The 20,052-nt window shown below is 39.4% G+C and overlaps 2 pseudogenes; one reads left to right on the top strand and one right to left on the bottom strand.

Moving 5' to 3' along the window:
• Positions 1 to 833: 833 nt before the first annotated feature.
• Positions 834 to 12,035, bottom strand: LOC149122177 (vomeronasal type-2 receptor 116-like; annotated as a pseudogene).
• A 4-nt stretch (positions 12,036 to 12,039) lies between these two features.
• On the top strand, positions 12,040 to 19,796 carry LOC149122176 (N-alpha-acetyltransferase 50 pseudogene; annotated as a pseudogene).
• Positions 19,797 to 20,052: the final 256 nt, after the last annotated feature.

Genomic DNA, 20,052 nt, shown 5'->3' with positions numbered 1-20,052 from the left:
CCGTAAGATGTAATATACAGTTACAAAAAGAAGGAGGAATAACAGCTATAATCTGAATGAATAAAAAGCTAAGTACCACATGAAAGAAGTTAGACTCCAAAGGTATCTGATTCCAGTTCTAAGAAATATACAGAAAAAGTAGTTACATAGAAATTGAAGGAGATGGATATTTTCATGAACTGCAGTCTTAAGGACTTGCAAGGGACTTTGCAAAAAAATATACTTCCTATAAATTGATAAATAAAATGGGAATTAATTCAGGATCCAAAATTTTAAGGATAGTCCTTTAATATAAAATGACATTTCTCTCTAACCATGATGGTAATCTGATGTTTGTTTTACACATTGAAACTTCATTTTATTTCAAAAAATTTATAAGCTCTGTTACTTACTGTGACAGGTGCAGAGACACATCCAGAAAAAGGTCAATAAAGAGACAGACACACACAGAGGTCTACCATGTGCTGATTTACTCCTCAATAATACAAATTGCTAGGACTGGTATGAGCCAAAGTCAAGAACCAATGAATTAATACAAGTTTTCCTCTTGGGTGACAGGGACTCAATTCCTTGAGCCATCATCATTGCCTCCTAGGGTTTACATTATTCAGAAGCTGGTCAGGAACAGGGGCCAGGAACCAAACTCAGATACTGTAATGTGGGATGTGGTCATTATAAAATTGTTAATACTAAATTACCACATTCAATGAAATTTTCAAAAGGAGAAATTAGCTTAATTAACTTTAGTTACTTTATAGTATCAGAGTGCTACTTTAATATGGGTTTTTGGTTACAAACTGTGAGTATGTGATAGACACCCTTGAGAAAGAACTTCAGACTATCTTAGAACATTTTCTGTTGTTAAAATATTTTAAAGTATTCATCTCAGGTCTCATGAGAATAATGTAGCACTTGGGGACAAATATGCAGCCCAGGAGCCCCACACTGGAGGCCAAGATGGAGAAGACCTCCACAGCCACCATGACCTTCCCCTTGGTGCTGTGGTAGACAGGGAGGAAGGTGACCCAGACACTGCAGAACACCAGCATGTTGAATGTCAGGAACTTGGCTTCATTGAATGTGTCAGGAAGATTCCTGGATAGGAAAGCCACGGTGAAGCTCCCCATGGCCAAGATGCCCAAGTATCCTAGGACACAGTAGAAGGCAGTGACTGCGCCCTTGTTGCACATAATGATGATGTGGCCATGCTCAGAGTGTGCGTCTCTGTCAATAAAAGGAGGAGCGGTTCCCAACCAAATACCACAAAAAATCAGCTGGATCATGGAGCAGATAAGAATGACAGAGTTAGAAGCTCTTGATATCAGCAACTGCCTCATTGTTCTTCCAGGTTTCATAACCTTGAAGGCCAGAATCACAATAATTGTTTTGGCCAGCACGGTGGAAACAGCCACTGTGAACACAAGACCAAATGTTATTTGCTGGAGGATACAAGTGGCTGTGTTGGGGCGGCCAATGAAGAGTAAGGAACAGAGGAAGCACAGGAGGAGGGAGATGAGCAAGATGTAGCTGAGAGACCGGTTATTGGCCTTGACTATGGGAGTATCTCGATGCTTCACGAAGACACCCAAAACTGCAGCTGTGATGACAGAGAAGCACAGAGCCATGCAGGTCAGAGCCATCCCAAGGAATTCCTCAAAAGCTAAGAAGGTCACCAGCTTGGAGAGGCAGCGATTTCTCTCACTGTTTGGGTACTCATCCTCTGAACACTGAATATACTGCCCTGCATCTGTGGAAAAGACTCAGTGTTTCAATTTCACAAATTCTTATTTTTTTCCCTGTTGTGGAAAATGTGAGTACAATTTTGCAATGCCTTTGTGAGTACAGACTGCCTCTGGTGTAAAATCAGGACATACTAGAGCATGTTAATTCACTCCTTACCCAGGGAGAATGATCATCTTCAGATACAATCAACACATCCACTCAAACAGGGTCTTTGGCAAATGGGGTGATAGGTGGACCCATCTTATGGCTCAGTTTTATCTCTGAGGACATGGATTCTCTCAATCTTTTCCTCTACTGTCTGCAATATATTTCTCATGGGAAGTCGCATATTGCCTTGAGTTAGGATATTTGTCTAGGGTAATCAGATTTAAGGGTTTTCTTAGTCCTATTCAGATGGATAAATAAATTGCCTAGACCTTCTAGGACGTCTTTTTATCAATCATATTCTAATTTCTAGAATTTTTTTGTAAACTGCTTGACATCTGGTAGACTAGACCTTTGTCATTTTACATTTTCACTTCTCTAGATTCCTCTAGTCATTTTTTCCATATAGATGTTGAAAGGCTATGACTGACTAGAAGACATTTGGATTTGAATGCAGTCGTGTTGGTTTTATATAATGACTTTGGGAGTAAATATTATTTTCACTAATTTATTCAAGTTAATTGTACTTTTTAAATTTTCCACTCATTAATCACTGAAAGCATGATGACTTGTTAACATTTTTTGTAATGTGACACATCAGAATAACTTGAGGCCTGCACACCATATTGTCTCTCTTGAAACATCTCACTTCTGCAGTAACATCATGAAAGAAGTCATAGACTATGTCTCAACAAATGTGCATTTCTCTGTTTCAATTACATTTTATTTAAACACAGAAATCAGTATTCATTTGCCTATTCCTTCCATAAGGGTCTGACTCAGTTTTTAGGGGTGGCACTCATGCAACAATACTGGAAGTCATTAATTTTTGATTATGTTCATACCTGAAAATATCTTTTCTCTCTGAAGTGATTGAATCAAATGTTTCTATGCAAAGATGATGGTAACTGAGTAGCACTTTTGAGAATTTAAAACATTACAAGCTCTATTTCCTGTATTTTGAACAATGGAAATATTTTCCATTAGGCCTAGTACATTTCCACATTTTTTCAATAATTAGGTTTTTGATACATAATTCCTTAAATAATTATTGAAGATAAAAGCTTAAAAGAAGCTTAGGGATACCAAATTGTCTTTTATTAGGATGTTACATTTCCTGGTTTCATTTTTTTTTCTTTCCCTTACTGCATTATTTCAACAAAAAGGCAATGTTGTGGTATTAATTATGTGTACTTAAAACAATGCATCATGTTAAGTTTATGGTGCAATAATACTGTTTCCTGATACTTTGAGTGCACTAGTTCTTGTTAAAATACTTGTTTCCAGCTTTCTAGGTACGCATAGATAACTTTGATAATTACATATTCTCATTTCATGATTAGACTTTTGCATGGTTCAATAGATGATCTCAAATTAGTATTATCTCTAACTGAATGTTTACTAACATCATTTCCAAAGTTGAGTTTAATAGGCTGAGTACTCCCAAAAACTGCCTACATATACTGGAGTGAGGAAGTGATCATAAAGTAGATAAATTGAAAAAAAATGGATGAGAGTGTGTTTTGAGAACAGTGATACTCTATGATCCTACTGAACATATCCTTGGCTTCCTTTTTATTTTTTTAACAGTAAAGACAGTGGAGTTTTCAATGGGGAAGTTATGTATTTTCTACCTGTATGATTAGAAATGTCTCTCTCTGGACAAAAAACACATGCATAACAGCAGAGAGGTTTTCGTTCCTGTGGCACTTTTCTGAATCCAGGAACACAGCTCTGGCTACACACAGATTTGGGAGTCTGGGGAGAAAAGAGAAGCATTTGTCATGATTTTGCACACCATCAGTTACTTTGACAGGATGTCAATATTTCCCCCCTCACAACAGAAACTTGACCTGCAATTTTAGGTTGCCAGAACATCTCCTCACAACCCATATTGTGCTGATATCATATAATCCAGGTTTCTATGATCGAGTTTCCTACTTTATCAACATTTTGCCAAATATTATGAAGGTGCCTGATTACATTAATTTCATAGATGTCCACCCTCATTCTGAGTATTTATCCCCTCTTATTGAAGCATTTAATTAAAAATATTTTCAGTGAAGGTTTCTATGTTGTAATGATTAAGAGAACTTGAATGTCTGAGTGTATTTTCATCATGTTCTCACTTGTGTTTGTATAGAAGATTTTATATTGCCCATAAAAGGATCATAAGGATCACATGTAGGCACACTTTTGACTGTACTAAAAACAAAATTGAGATTGTGTTGTAAATTATGGATTGTGTTTCACTTCTGGGATTCTTAGCTTAGAGAGAACATAGATTCCTGAAACTACTATCATTTGGGATGCAAGCAATGATGTTATATAAATCATATAAAATATTGCCTGGTATAGTCCAATTGTGGAAAGATTACAGAAATCATGCTCAAAGCTTTGAGATGTACATACGACAGAGATTGAAGACTGGATAGCATGCACAATGAAAAATGAAAATTGGAATAATATATATAAAGAGGTAAAAAATGTCAACTCATAATTCAATTATGTTCATAGTGCATTTAAACAATGAGTACCTGCATCATATATGATTAAAGGTTCCAGAATATAAGAACATATTTAATATCTATGTGTATATTTTATCTCTATTCATTAATTTTGTGTATTCTTTTTGCTCAACTGCTATGTGAATAAATATGACTCAATCAAAAAAGTAGCATATACATAATTACACTTTCTATACACATCAGCTCAGAATATGAGTAATACCATATATTTTGAACCAGAGATGTGAAATGAGAATTATATCCTTGTTTAAAAGCGTCACACTTAATCTTGTCTCAGTAATCTATTCAGATCATCCAGTATGTGCTCAACATTGATACAGAATCTTACCTCTTTGAATGCAAGAGGCCATTCTATCATCTCTTCACTGATGACCAAGACTTGGTCATGTCGCTCCCCGTCTTCATGGGGGAATGACACTAAACCCTGCCTAGGCTTCATATCCGAGTCACGGCACCATTATGTCGCTCCCCGTCTTCGTGGAGGAACGACACAGGACCCTGCGCTGTTCTTTTGTCTGCTCAGCCCTCCCCGGGTTTGCTGCTGGTTCTTCCCGGGTTGGCTGCTGGTCCTTCCCGGGTTGGCTGCTGGTCCTTCCCGGGTTGGCTGCTGGTCCTTCTCGGGTTGGCTACCGTCCCTTCCACCTCCGTGGAAGGGCAGTTCCCCCTGCCACATTCCCCACTTCCGCGGGGGAGCGGCACACCGCCGGCCGGCTCTCTTGGGGGCTGCACAGGTGTTCCTCTTAGATGTTCCCCTTAGATGTTCCTGGTGCATGTTGTCTCTCTCCTCCTTTATAGTCCTCTTCCGCCAATCCCAACTCTGCTACCCACATGCTGAGTGTGGGAGGAGACGCTGCTCTCCTCCAATCAGGAGCAGGTCCTGCTGTTTATTGGTGGAACTGGAGGCAGCTGTGTAGAAGCTGCTTCTCCCTTCTCAGCGCCATATTGTGGGAGAGCAGATGCATAGAATAAGTCTTAATTCCCGTAACTTAGTCTAGTCCGAGTTGCTCCCAGTTGCTCTCACATGGTCATGTGGACTCTTGGAGGAAAACTCTCCGACTTTAACCAACAACTAAAGACCACCAGGAAAATTTCCAATGTTCTGGACATCATACTGTGCCATACGGTCTCTTGTTTCATGGAAGGATATGTAATCCCCAGCACTGTTAGTAAATTTTATTTTTTAAAAAAATGGATGAAGCTGAAGGACAAACATAATTGGAAAGAGGGAGAGAATTCAAAGGAGTGTCAGGGAGTGCAAATGTACTAAATAATCATTTTCCTCCTCCCTAACAGCTTTTAGATTTTTATAGAGGTGTGGGTTTTGTTTGGGTTGTCAGCATCACATAGGTTCAATTTGTAGATGATTTTTACTTCAAAAAACCCAATAGGGAGTATTTATTCCAATCAGAAAAATTGTAGGATGTGTCCTAGAGGGTGACTAAGATATGGGATCTTTTGCAAGCTTCTTCATGGAATTTTGGTTGAGACTGTGGAAACTAACCCTAGCACTTCCATATGGGCACCGCATGGAGTTATATGTTAAATATCTTCATGGTGGTGGTGGTATAACAGGTATAGGCATATGTGTATACTATTTAAAATTTAATATAATTGAATTAAATAATAATGTCTTTCAGTTAGGTTAATTAGAAATCCATGCAAAGATTTTTATAGTAAATATTTTCTAAAAATTGGATATTGCTGATAGTTTAGGTAGGTCCAAACTTATACAATTCTATGATTTATATGTCCATATATTATAATATTTAGTTTGAATATGATGAACAGGGTATTTTTCTTTCTCCCTCTACCCATAGATTGTTTTATGTAGAAAATAGGCATATCTTTTGATGTTAGATAGTACATTGTATAACCAAAAACAAAATTTCAAAATCTGTTGGTGATAGTTAGGATATTATTGTGTGTTTTCCTCTACCTTCTGAGTCTCATGACACATGCTGTGGGATAAAATTAATGTCTTATTCTTTAAACATCTATTATTATATCTTCATTAAATTAGACAAATCCAAATAATCTATACTTTATCTTTGAAAGACCACTTGACAAAGTCACTTACTTTTTTTTTAAGATTTATTTATTTACTTGAAAGTCAGAGTTACACAGAGAGAGAAGGAGAGGTAGAGATAGAGAGATCAGTCATCCATCTGCTGGTTCACTCCCCAATTAGCCACAACAGCCAGAGCTATACTGATCTGAAGCAAGGAGCCAGGAGCTTCTTCCAGGTCTCCTGTGCAGATGCAGAGGCCCACGGAATTGGGCCCTCTTCACTGCTTTCCCAGGCCATAGCAGAGAGCTGGATGGGAAGAGGAGCAGCCGGGACTAGAACCGGTGCCCACATGGGATGCTGGTGCTTCAGGCAAGGGCTTTACCCTGCTGTGCCACAGTGCCAGCTGCAGTCACTTACTTTTCTAAGTGACATCACTAGCAAAGCACAAATGGTATATCAAAGATGATTATTATATGTGAGCATAGAAATTATATGGAGAAGTGCTCTTCATGATATGAATTTTTACATATGTGTATTTTCCTTTATACAGGCTTTAAATTTATTTGATTGGTTCAACAAATTTGATAAATTTATTTTTCCCTTCTATGTGCAGGCAGGAAATTCTAAATATATTTTATAAATGGGTAATGGATTCAAATATACAGGCCTAAAATCCAGACAAATTCATCTGTAACCCAAGGGGCATACCTTGTGCTTAGGTATATCCTCAGTGTTCTCATAGTTAACAATAGGGTGGCAGTCTTTGATCCCTGATGGTTGCAGATTTTCTAAAAGTAGTCATGCCTAATAACACTTGATTTCTCAAAATAAATATAGGTATTATCTGGAATCCATTTATATTTTCCCCCCAAAATTTCTCATAGAGGGAATAGTACACAGTGTTATGTATGTATGTATGTATGTATATACACACATACATATTCATATATATATATATATATATGAAATAGTTGGTGTGAGATATGGTCCACAGGCCATATTTTCTGGTTTTGCATGCATTCCAAAGAAAATAATAGTTTTGATCAAGTTTTTCTTTTATGCTTTGTCACTAGTTGTATTAGAATATTTTACAGCATATCATCCTCCAATAGAAAATATTGTTATAGGGCCGCCATTGTGGCATAGCAGATTAAGCTTCCACCTGTGATGCTGGCATCCTGTATTCACACCAGTTTGAGACCTGGCTGCTCCAGTTCTGATCCAATGCCCTGTTAATGTGCCTGGGAAAGCAACAGAAGGTGGCGCTAGTGCTTGGGTCCCTTAAACCATATTGAAGACCCAGAAGAAGCACCAGTTCCTGGCTTTGGCCTGGCATCGCCCCAGCCACTGGGGCCATTTGGGGAGTGAATCAACAGATGGAAGATTCTCTCTCTCTCTCTCTCTCTCTCTCTCTCTCCCCTCTTCTTCTGTCCTTCCTCTTCTCTCTGTAACTATTTGAAATAAATAAAACATAAATCTTTAAAAAACATTGTGATGTCGCTGCAGAATTTGAATTCCTAGCCCATTGTCAGAATTCTTCAAATACAAATAATAATTACAGTGATATAAATAATTAGAGGGATGTGAAACAACATTTTCTGTTATTCTGGATCTTAATGATCTTGACATAAAAGCAATCAGATGCCATCAGGTGCTCAATACATGTCCTGTTCTGGGGGTATATTTACCTGCCAGGGAAGAAGCATAGGCTGGGCTATATCTCCTGGGGATCCTGCTTCTGCTTTCTCCAAAAGTATGTTATGGAGGACATGGGCAACTGCATACACTGCATTGTAGACCAAATAACTGGAGTCAGATATGGTCATCATGTCAATGTCTCCAGGGAAAAACTCAATGGAAGCATTTGGTGGGCACACTCCAATTTTTCCACAAAGTGACCCAGCAGGTGAACAGCCAAAAATGTGGAGCCACAGTTTACTGAGGTAGAAGTCTTCTGGGTACTGGGAAGGGTTCACTGTCTTTAGGAAATGTTTGAAGCCAGGGATTTCTCCTCTGTGGGGAGAAAATGAGAAGCCTCCGTGCAAAGAATGTAGCATGTGGTATGTCTCATGTACAACAATATCCCACTTTGCTGCCATGACCCACACCTTTCCTGTGGTTAAAAAGTATGGTCCTGCAATGTCCACATTGATGAGGCTCCTTGCTTCTCCATATAGTATATGGACATTTGCAGATGAACTTCTGAGCCTAGTCATGAAACTGATATCAGTTGATGCAAACATTCTCTTAGTGGCAGGGAGTTTCACTTCAAAGGCCACACAGAGACCTTTCTTTATCATCTCTGCTTTGAGATCTTGAAGGAACCACTCTCCTTTCATATCATCAGATACAAAGAGTGCCACCCAGGTCCAGCCAAAATGCAGCAACAAGGAGATCATTCCATAAACTAGAGAGCTATCATTGATAGCCATCTGATAGAGAGATGGAAACTGGTCTTTGTCATTTAGCATGGGATCAAAGGGGCCATATGTTAGCTGAAAGCAAAAATATAATTATCATGACTATAATTTCAGTGGCATATGGAATTATCTCTGTTGGGGAGGGTGAAAGATATTTGTTAAAGAGAAGTATGTGAGCAGAATATTATTGGGTACAAGGAGACTGCTGTGGAGATAATGCAGTTCTCTCATTCTACACACAGAAAAAACATTCCCAAAGTCAACCACTTTCAGAAGAAATGAATTCATCATTCATAATATTAAAAATGCATGAGATCCTATGTGTTCTTAATGTCCTGCAGTGGGAATGCATTTACTTTGGGTGCAGTATCACTAAGATAGTTGTCTTTTCTGTATTCTCACCCTGTGAGACTTGTGGACCAGAGCCTACTCCCTCAGCAACCAGTATGAGATGTAAACTCCAACAGAGAAATAAATCTTTAGTGCATTATTCTCTTAATACTTTGGAGTTAACTTAGTTTCACACAATAACATAATTTGTTATGAAGAACACAATAAATTGCCATCTTTGATTTTTGGTAAAATAGTTATCAAGCCCCACATTCTCCTATGCCGCTGTGATCTGTGTTTGGCAGTAATATGAATGTTGGAAGGCAGTAGTGGTGGCTTGATTTAATTAAGTTACTTATACCCATATGGGAGACCTGGATTAATTTCCTGGATTCTAGATTCTGTGATAGCCAGCTAAACAAGCATCATGGTATTTGTTGAGTAAACTAATTATTGCAATGTTTCTGGCTGCCCTTGTCTTTCTGCTTCTCAAACAAAAACAATTTGTGATATGAGGAGTTGTAAATGAAGCATTTACTGTTAGACCTGTGAAGAAATCTGCATTTGTAGATATTAAGTCAGAACTGGGTAGACAGTCAATGAACACTACTCTAACTACTTAACCTCAATCACTCTTTAGTATCTTTGGGGAGATCTGATTTTCAATGTTGTATTTTTTTTTCCTTGTTGGTCTCAACATTTTATTTTTTTTAACTTTTATTTAATGAATATAAATTTCCAAAGTACAGCTTATGGATTACAATGGCTTCCCCCCCATAACGTCCCTCCCACCCGCCACCCTCCCCTTTCCTGCTCCCTCTCCCCTTCCGTTCACATCAAGATTCATTTTCAATTCTCTTTATATACAGAAGATCAGTTTAGTATATATTAAGTAAAGATTTCAACAGTTTGCACCCACATAGAAACACAAAGTGAAAAATACTGTTTGAGTACTAGTTATAGCATTAAATCACAATGTACAGCACATTAAGGACAGAGATCCTACATGAGGAGTAAGTGCACAGTGACTCCTGTTGTTGACTTAACAAATTGACACTCTTATTTATGGTATCAGTAATCACCCTAGGCTCTTGTCATGAGTTGCCAAGGCTATGAGAATGGCTCACATTCAGAAATCTACCAACAACAGATGCTGGCAAGGATGTGGGGAGAAGGAACACTAATCCACTGTTGGTGGGAATGTAAACTGGTAAAGCCACTATGGAAGTCAGTCTGGAGGTTCCTCAGAAACCTGAATATAACCCTACCATTCAACCCAGACATCCCACTCCTTGGAATTTACCCAAAGGAAATTAAATTGGCAAACAAAAAAGCGGTCTGCACCTTAATTTTTTTTTGACAGGCAGAGTGGACAGTAAGAGAGAGAGACAGAGAGAAAGGTCTTCCTTTGCCGTTGCTTCACCCTCCAATGGCCTCCGCAGCCGGCGCACTGTGGCTGGTGCACCGCGCTGATCCGATGGCAGGAGCCAGATACTTATCCTGGTCTTCCATGGGGTGCAGGGCCCAAGTACTTGGGCCATCCTCCACTTCACTCCCTGGCCACAGCAGAGAGCTGGCCTGGAAGAGGGGCAACCGGGACAGAATCCAGCGCCCCGACCAGGACTAGAACCTGGTGTGCTGGCACGCTAGGCAGAGGATTAGCCTAGTGAGCCGCAGCGCCGGCCACCTTAATGTTTATTGCTGCTCAATTCACAATAGCTAAGACCTGGAATCAACCTAAATGCCCAGCAACAGTAGACTGGATAAAGAAATTATGGGATATGTACTCTACAGAATACTATACAGCAGTAAAAAAAATGAAATCCGGTCATTTGCAACAAAATGGAGGAATCTGGAAAATATTATGCTGAGTGAAATAAGCCAGTCGCAAAGGGACAAATATCATATGTTCTCCCTGATCGTTGACAACTAACCGAGCACCAAAAAGGAAAGCTGTTGAAGTGAAATGGACACTATGAGAAAGGGTGACTTGATCAGCCCTTGCCCTGACTGTTGATGAACAACTTCAATGTTGTATTTAAGGGAACCAGATAGCTAGGTCTTTGTGTCTCCACACCTAACAATCTTTTGCTTGTGCATACCTCTGTAGATAGCCCTATCCTAGGATCGAATATTCCCCTTTGATACGGATAGCTCCTTTGAGGCACAGAGCTCCGAGTGTTCTACAGTCAATATTCCTGGATGGATGTATTGGCACTAGAAAGTAATCTGAGTGAAGGATCTCCATATCCATCCCTCATTCCCTTTCTTACTCTCCTTTCATCTGTTAATAATTTCACAATGCTGGAGATTCCTGGGTATCTGTTTTAAACCATGGTGGGATGTGTACAGTTGGCTTCCACATTTCCCATTCATCAGAGGTGAGAAAATGGTAATGAGGGAGATTCAAGTATTTCTCTACAGAATTCACAGCACATTTACCTGTGGGATTTTGTAGAGCTCCAACAGCATTCCAATTTCAGCAGAAAATGCTGCTGTACTTCCAGCAATAATTGCAACTGATTTTTCTTGTGTCTGGCAAGTGTAATTAGGGAGAAGTATATAGTCTCCAGAAAGCCAACTCAGAGTGCTCCACAAGGTGAACTGGTCACTGGGAAAGGCATTGTAGAACTGGAAGCCCAAAGACAAATTGGGGAGTAGGTGGCTGTCTTTATTGATCTCCTGGATGGCAAAGTGAAAGGTCAGCACATACTGGTGGTTCTTCCACAACCACCTAGTTAGAGGGGCAGCATTACAGAGAAGGGTCAGATCATGGACTTCAGGGAAGACCCCCAACCAAGCCCTGAAGTTGCAATGGGCATACTCGGGCTTCCATTCAGTGGTCCTCCAGCCCTGGCACATCGAAATGGCAGAACTTAGGTTCCAAGGTCTCTGGAAGGTCTTGAAGTGGCATTTTGATTCCTGTGAAAGTGTGCCATGCATACACTCATCTTCATTAACTCTTTAAAAAAATCTTTATTTATCAAAGTATGGGAACCCATCTCTCCTTAAAGACAGAAACTAAGGTGAAATAATTTTTTATTTTCTTTTTGTTCTTGGAATGGTTTAAATGATATCTACGTTACTAGTTGTTCAAACACTGGGAAGTGGTATCCTCTCTAACCATACAGAGTCATTTTTCAGGGTGACAACCTAAAATTTTATATGGTATTATATCAACTCCTGGGGAATGCAGATTTGCTAAATTACATTTACCTTGGAAATAAGCATTTGATTCAGGACTTCTAATTCATTGTTAGAGAACTCATGACATTCACTTAGTTTATAATTTTTTCTCTGTGCTGAATTATCCTCATCAACTCACATTTTACGCTTGAAAGTTCTCTGAATTTTTCTAGGTATCTTCACCAAAATCATGAGCTCCTAGAATTTAATAAGAGTGGCCGGTGCCACGGCTCACTTGGCTAATCCTCCACTTGTGGTGCCGGTACCCTGGGTTCTAGTCCCAGTTAGGGTACCAGATTTTGCCCAGTTGCTCCTCTTCCAGTCCAGTTCTCTGCTGTGACCCGGGAAGGCAGTGGAGGATGGCCCAAATGCTTGGGCCCTGCACCTGCATGGGAGACCAGGAGGAAGCACCTGGCTCCTGGATTTGGATCAGCACAGCACACCAGCTGTAGCGGCCATCTGGGGGTGAACCAATGGAAGGAAGACCTTTCTCTGTCTCTCTCTCTCTCACTAACTCTGCCTGTAAAAAAAAAAAAGGAATTTAATAAGAGCAATCACACTCTATGTCTCCAAGAGAATGGACGTCCTATCATTCTCAGAATGATTCTTTTGTTTTTTTTCCCCTTATAATTGGTCTGAGTATCTTCTAATTTTTTATATTCATCTATAATTTGAATTTATTAAAACTTCTTAATAAATTTTTGTCATGCTATACATATTTATCCAATCATACTTTATTTCATCTGCATTGATTGTTATGTTTTGATGGGATTAATAATAATGTGTGATGAAATTTGTATTAAATTTTCATGAAACATTTTTATATAGTTCCCAAATGATGGAATTTTTTATTTAAGAAAAATTAGTTTTTCTATTGTAACAAATCTTGTGTATGTTATTTCTACATATAGAATTTGAATTTTTCTACTTTTGATTAAAGAAATGTTGCCTTTATATAACTGCTTGAACCAGAAAGATTTTTAGTTCCTATTGCAATCTTGTTATACCCTAAGTATATCCAGAGCAAAAGTTAGACTATTGAGAACTACCCAGTGTTTAATTTAATTTAGTTGAAGGATAAATTAAGACCATTAGTAGTTTTATCTTATTGTGATGATTTTTCTTTTTGTAGGAAAACTTTTTATTCTCCTCTATGCTATTTGTAGCTCTTGCTCTCAACCAGAAGATGAACATAATTCTTTATTTCCCTAGTAGAAGCATGCTAAGTGTTAAACTTTCGATCCTGCACAAATATGATAGAAAATCTGTAGGAATTATCAGCTTCAAAGTGAAATTTGTAGGATTATTTTTCATATTCTACTAAAGCCCTGATTTATGTTGTATTGCCAGTATTCGTTACTATTATTTCCACAACATATAATAAATTTAACCTAACAAAATGAGGAATTCTCCAATTACCATGATCCTCATTTCATCTTAACAGAAATTCAGAATATAAGAAATTTTCTTCCAAGATCTGGAATATAGCATTCTATTCTTTTATTACCTGCAGTTTCTAATGAGAATTCTGCTGTTAGACTATTGGATTTCCTTGATACATAGCTTTTTATGGGTTAGGTCTCTACAGCATCCTGCTGCTCTTTCACTGTTACTGTTGGCTCTGTAGGTCTAGGAACCACCTATGCTTTTCCTGCAGGGTCTGATGAAGGCTCTGTCTCTGTTCCATTGCTACAAGACCGATGCTGCCAGTACACAGTCCTAGCATAATCTGTGTTTTTACTTTGCTACATGGATAAGATACCTATCCTGTCTTGCAGATCCAGGGTTGTGACTGTTAACATTACAATCCTCAAAGTCATTTCTATGTAATCTTCAGAGTCAGGGGAAATCTTGTCTACACTTCAGAGTTCCAGACTGACACCTGTCAATCCCCACGATGACCTGTATTTACTCTTTAGGAACTGAGCAACGTCTCCTTTTATATTTACAAGAGATGAGGCTGAGGATTTTGGTGCTGTAAGTCCCAGTGTTACTACTCAGTATTACTCCCATTCACATCACTAAGTTGCAGGTCCACAACTATCAGTTCCAGAAGCACCTGCATCACTCAGGCTTGTCTGGAGACATAGTAGGACAGCCCTTCAAGTGCATAACAGACTAGGAATGTGGCTACCGTCACCACAAGCCCTAGTGAAAATTACATACAAGTCTCTGGGGTCTGAAGACACACATCTTTGGAAGCTCTCATCCATTAGAAAGTACGATCACTACCTCAATGAACTGCAAGAGACAGGACCATTGTGGGACTCAGAGAATTACTGATATTGATTAGACCAGAAAAGATCCTTTGGAGGTTAGAGTTCTGGGGTTACCTACAAATAAAATCAAAGAAGCTACACAAGTGGAACCCTGTTTTCCCATGAAAGGTACTCCATAAATTAGAAACTGTTCAATTACATGTGCAGATGTCCATGTAGGTACATGATGCAAGTGAAGAGGCAAAGAAGCATGGAACCTCCAAAAGAACACAATAGCTCTCCAAAAGTAGACTCTAATGTGAAAGAAATCTATGATTTCCTGAAAAATGATTCAAAATAATAATCCTAATGAATATTAATGAGATAAAAGCAAATATAGATAGTCAACTCAGAGAAACAAGGAAAACTGCACGATATGAATTAGAACTATGAAATGGAGAAAAAATAATTACAAAGAGTCAATAAGAGGGACTGGCACCGCGGTATAGTGGGTAAAGCTGCAACCTGCAGTGCCAGCATCCCATATGGGCGGCGGTTCATATTGAGCTGCTCCACTTCTGATCCAGCTCTCTGCTATGGCCTGGGAAAGCAAGAGAAGATTGCCCAAGTCCTTGGGCCCCCGCAGCTGTGTGGGAGACTGGGAAGAAGTTCCTGGCTCCTGGCTTCTGATCGGCACAGCTCCAGCCATTGCGGCCATCTGGGGAGTGAACCAGTGGATGAAAGACCTCTGTCTCTCTCTGCCTCTCCTTCTCTCTGTGTGTAACTCTGACTTTCAAGTAAATAAATAAATCTTTAAAGACAGATTTTTTTTTAAAAGAATAAATAAGAAATTTTGGAGATAAAAGGTTCTATCATACAATTTAAAAAAAGGACAATTGAGAAATTCACCATCAAAATAGGCTAATTCAAAGAAATAATTTCTGATCCTGAGAACTTGGAATTTGAAATAAGAAAGGCAAAAATAAAAAGAAGCTATCTTTTTTTGAGGGTAGATTTTATTTTATTTTTTGAAAGTTTTTATTTAATGAATACAAATTTTCATATGTATAGCATTTAGGGATATAGTGTTTCTTCCCCCCATTCCTGCCCTCTCACACCCACTCCCATCCCATCTCCCACTCCCTCTCCCATCCTGTTTTCCATTGATTCATTTTTAATTTTTATCTTCGGAAGACCAACTTTAGACTAAGTAGAGATTTTAACTATTTGCACCCACACAGACACACAAAGTATAAAGCATAGTTTGAAGACAAGTTTTACCACTGATTCTCATAGTACACCTCATTAAGGACAGATGTCCGACATGGGGAGCAAGTGACTCCTGTTATTGATTTAACAACTGACACTCTTATTTATGATGTCAGTGATCACCTGAGGCTCTTGATGTGAGCTGCCAAGGCTGTGGAAGCCTTTTGAGTCCACAAATTCTGTCAGTTTTTAGAAAGGGTCATATACAAAGTGGAAGTTCTTTCCTCCTTTCAGAGAAAAGTACTTCCTTATAAGAAAGTATCTTAAACAAGGAAACCTAAGGAACATGTGTAATTTCACTAGGTGAACAAATATTCCTATCATGGTGATGTCTGAAGGAGAATAGACGGAAAAGGACATTAAGAAACTACTGAATGAAATAATTGTTAAAAACTTCCTAAGTCTTGAAGGAAATATGAACAACCAAATATAGGAAGCTCAAAAGACCCCATCCAGAGTCAACAAATATAGACTTTCTACAAGGCATATTTTAGACAAAAGTCTAAAGTCTTTGCAAAAGTCAAGGTTAGTGAAAGGTCCTCAAAGACAGATGAACATGTCAATTTATGTATCAAGGAAAATCTAATAGTCCAACAGCAGAATTCTCATCAGAAACCCTACAGGTGTGAAAATAATGGAATGATATATTCAAGATCATGAAAGAAAAGAACTTTCAATACTACATCTGGCAAAACTATCTTTTAAAAGTGAAGCAGAAATAAGACTTTTGCAAGATAAGTAAAAGCTGAGAGAATTCATAACCTCCAGACCGTCCCTAGAGGAAATCCTGAAGGGAGCCCTACATTAGAAGTAAAAGGATTGCTTCCCAGAACAAGGTGGGTGGATGCTGCAGATGTGCTGTGACCACTGATGAATTTTGTCTGAGGAAGGACTTTATGGTCTGCCCTAACTTTGAGTCTGGGCTGGAGAGCTGGTAGGGGAGAGGGCGCACAACTAGCATGAATGGAGGGTGTGTTTCTGCCCTCCTGGACCCCCACTAAAGCACCAGACTCAGCTTGCCAAGTGGAGCAATAACTGACTTCTGTTGGGCAGGTGGTGTGCTCTGAGAATTGGATGCCTTGCTTCCTAAATGGGGAAGACTGCAGGGAAGAGAGAAGGTCCCCTGAATGCTGTGACTATGGGAATCTTGTAGCCTGCGACTGTAGGAATCCTTTTATTGTGTGAGTTCTACATAGGCTAGGAAACTCAGAAGGGTGTGGAATGTGACTGAGTCCATGGGCAATCACCCTATCTGATTACAGAAGCACAGAACTTCCTGGGTCCTTGGGAGGGAACTCCTATAGGGGTCAGCAATGACACTACAGAGTACATAGACCCTTTGTGTGATTTGTGTACATGCATGGGTCATGTGCACAGGCATAGTTAGCGTACTTTCAACAGTTGGTTCACCTTGACGTAGAGGATTGAGGCTGTGAACACACCAGCAGCATGATCACACCCTCTCCCTGCCGGTGACAGAGGATATCTATGATACCAAACTTGAATGTCACTCTGGACTCTTGTCTCACCCAAAAATTCTAGCCAGAGTACCCAGACCCCACCCAGCTCACACACTGTATATCTACTGAAGGAACAGGAATTCCATTAAGCCACAGAGGTACATTCACAAAAACAAAGCCTTCAGAGGAGTTACCAATGAAGGTTTCCCCAGACGCATCAAAAATAAATGTAGAAGTACAAGAAGAGTGAACAAAGAAGAAAATATGACTCCCCAAAGGGAGCAAAATAATACTTTAATGTTAGACTGTGAAGACCAGGAGGGATATTTACAAAAATAGCCATATGAAATAATTACCTATGAGTAGTAATCTTGAACGCAAAAGTGCTAAATTCTCCAATTAAATTAAACAGACTGGCAAAATGGATTAAAAAACATGACCCATCTATGCTGCCTACAAGAAACACACATCACAAAACACACATACACACAAACTGAAAATTAAAAGACAGAAACAAGATATTCCATGAAGATGGCAATTTAAAAAGCAGCAATGGCTATAATAATATCAGACAAAGTAAATTTTAACAAGGTAACTCTTAGACTCACAAAATCATTATGCAATGATTAAGGGATCAGTTCAACAGAAAGATGTGGCTATAGTAAATGGCTATGCACCAAATGCTAAGGCACCCAGCTATTCAAAACAAATGTTAATGGATCTAAAGGGAGATAGACTTAATACAATGATAATGGAAAACTTCAACTCCCCACTTTCAACAAGGGACAGATTACCTGAACAAAAATCAACAAAGAAACAATAGAGCTAATCTACATTATTGAACAAGTGGATCTAATTGATGTCTACAGAACATTTCCTCTCATAGCTTCAGAATCACATTCTTTTCATCAATGCATGGAACATTCTCTAGGACAAACCATATGCTTGACCATAAAACAAAGTTCAGCAAATATAAAAAAAATTGAAATCATACCATGTATCTTCTCTGAGCACAAAGGGAAAAACATCCATAAAGTAACAAAGTAAGAAACACTGGGCCCTTATTGCATGTGTGGAGGTGTGCAGGTACTCTCATGGTAGCACACCTCCTACCCCTTCTAGAGGCTTATGGCCCTCCTCAGTTCTCTGGGTGTCCATCACTGACTCATCTCCCTTCTGTAAGTGACTAAGTCAGGTTGTGGGGTTGAGTGGCCTTATCCTAGGGTGCTGAGAGCTCTGGGAAGCAGTAATGATAGCACTGGTAGAAGCAGAAACAACAATCACAGCAGACAAAGAAGACAAGAGAGTTGGGAGATATGATACCACACATTATTATTATTATTATTATTATTTAAGGATTTATTTGTTTGACCTACAGAGTTACAGAGAGAGAAAGCAAGAGAGTGCGCCATGTCCCATTTGCTGTTTCATTCCTCAAAAAGCCACAAGAGTCAAGGCTGGGCCAGGAGGAAGGCAGGATTCAGGAGCAATTATCCTGGGTCTCCTACATGGGTGCAAGGCCCCAAACACTTGGACCATCTTCTGCTGCCTCCCCAGGCACAATAGTAGAGAACTGGATCAGATGTGGAACAGCCATGTCTTGAACCAGTGCACATATGTGATGCTGGCACTTCAGGTAGCACCTTAACCCACTGCATCACAGTGCTAGTCCCTACACCACACAATATTAAACAGTTGGAGAGAATGAACTAATTCATATTTTCATCCAGCTACAATGACAAGATCTACAAGGATTTTCTAGAGGTTGGAGAGCTATCAAAATTTGCCCATTTCAATGATATTGCTGTATATGCGATATGCTGTAAGGTAGATCATTCCCAGAATCAGAAGAGGCTTTTCATCATGACACTGGGATGTCTGACACTTCACTAAAGGCTAGTAATAGGGAAAAAATGTTAAATCATGACTTAAGCATCTGTTAAAAAGATGGCATTTTTGATAGCATTTAATTTTATGTCCAAATCAACAATGAGTCAGTTGACTTGTACAGGAAATTTGGCTTTGAGATTACTAAGACAAAGGAGAATTACCATAAGAGGATAGAGCCAGGGGCTGGCACTGTAGCATGGCAGGTAAAGCCACCGCCTCTAGTGCTGGCATCCAATATGGGCACTGGTTTGAGTCCTGGCTGCTCATCTTCTGATCTTCTGATCCAGCTCTCTGCTATGACCTGGGAAAGCAGTAGAAGATGGCCCAAGTCCTTGGGCCCCTGCACCCATGTAGGAGACCTGGAATAAGCTCCTGGTTCCTGGCTTTGGATCAGCACAGCTCCAGCCATTATAGCCATCTGAAGAGTAAACCAGTGGATGGAAGATCTCTGTCTCTCTCTCTCTCCCTCTGTCTCAGTCTCTCCCTCTCTGTAACTCTGTCTTTCAAGCAAATAAATAAATATTTAAAAAAGGATAGAGCCAGAAAATAATCACACGCTACAGAAAAACCTCAATGTCCCTTCTGGTCATAATGTAGATGTGCAAAAAACAGACAATTGAACCAATTACAAATGAACTTTAGTTTTCCTGCAACACCAGCATCCTGTGTTGAAGTACTTGGAGTCTTGACTGCTGCACTTCCAATACAGCTTCCTGCTAATGCACCTGGACAAACAGTTCAGGATGGCCCAGTACTTGGGCTCCTAGGTGGGAGACGAGGTTGGAATTCTAGGCTCCTGGCTTCAACCTGGTCCTGCCCTTACCACTATGGCCACTTGGGCAGTGAGCCACTGGATAAAACTTCTCTCTCTCTATC

This window comes from Oryctolagus cuniculus, chromosome 15 (assembly GCF_051225735.1).
Source record: "Oryctolagus cuniculus isolate XC-2025 breed Fujian yellow rabbit chromosome 15, ASM5122573v1, whole genome shotgun sequence".
NCBI lineage: Eukaryota > Metazoa > Chordata > Mammalia > Lagomorpha > Leporidae > Oryctolagus > Oryctolagus cuniculus.
The sequence above is the reverse complement of the archived record's forward strand: the minus strand, read 5'-3'. Positions and strand labels throughout refer to the sequence as shown.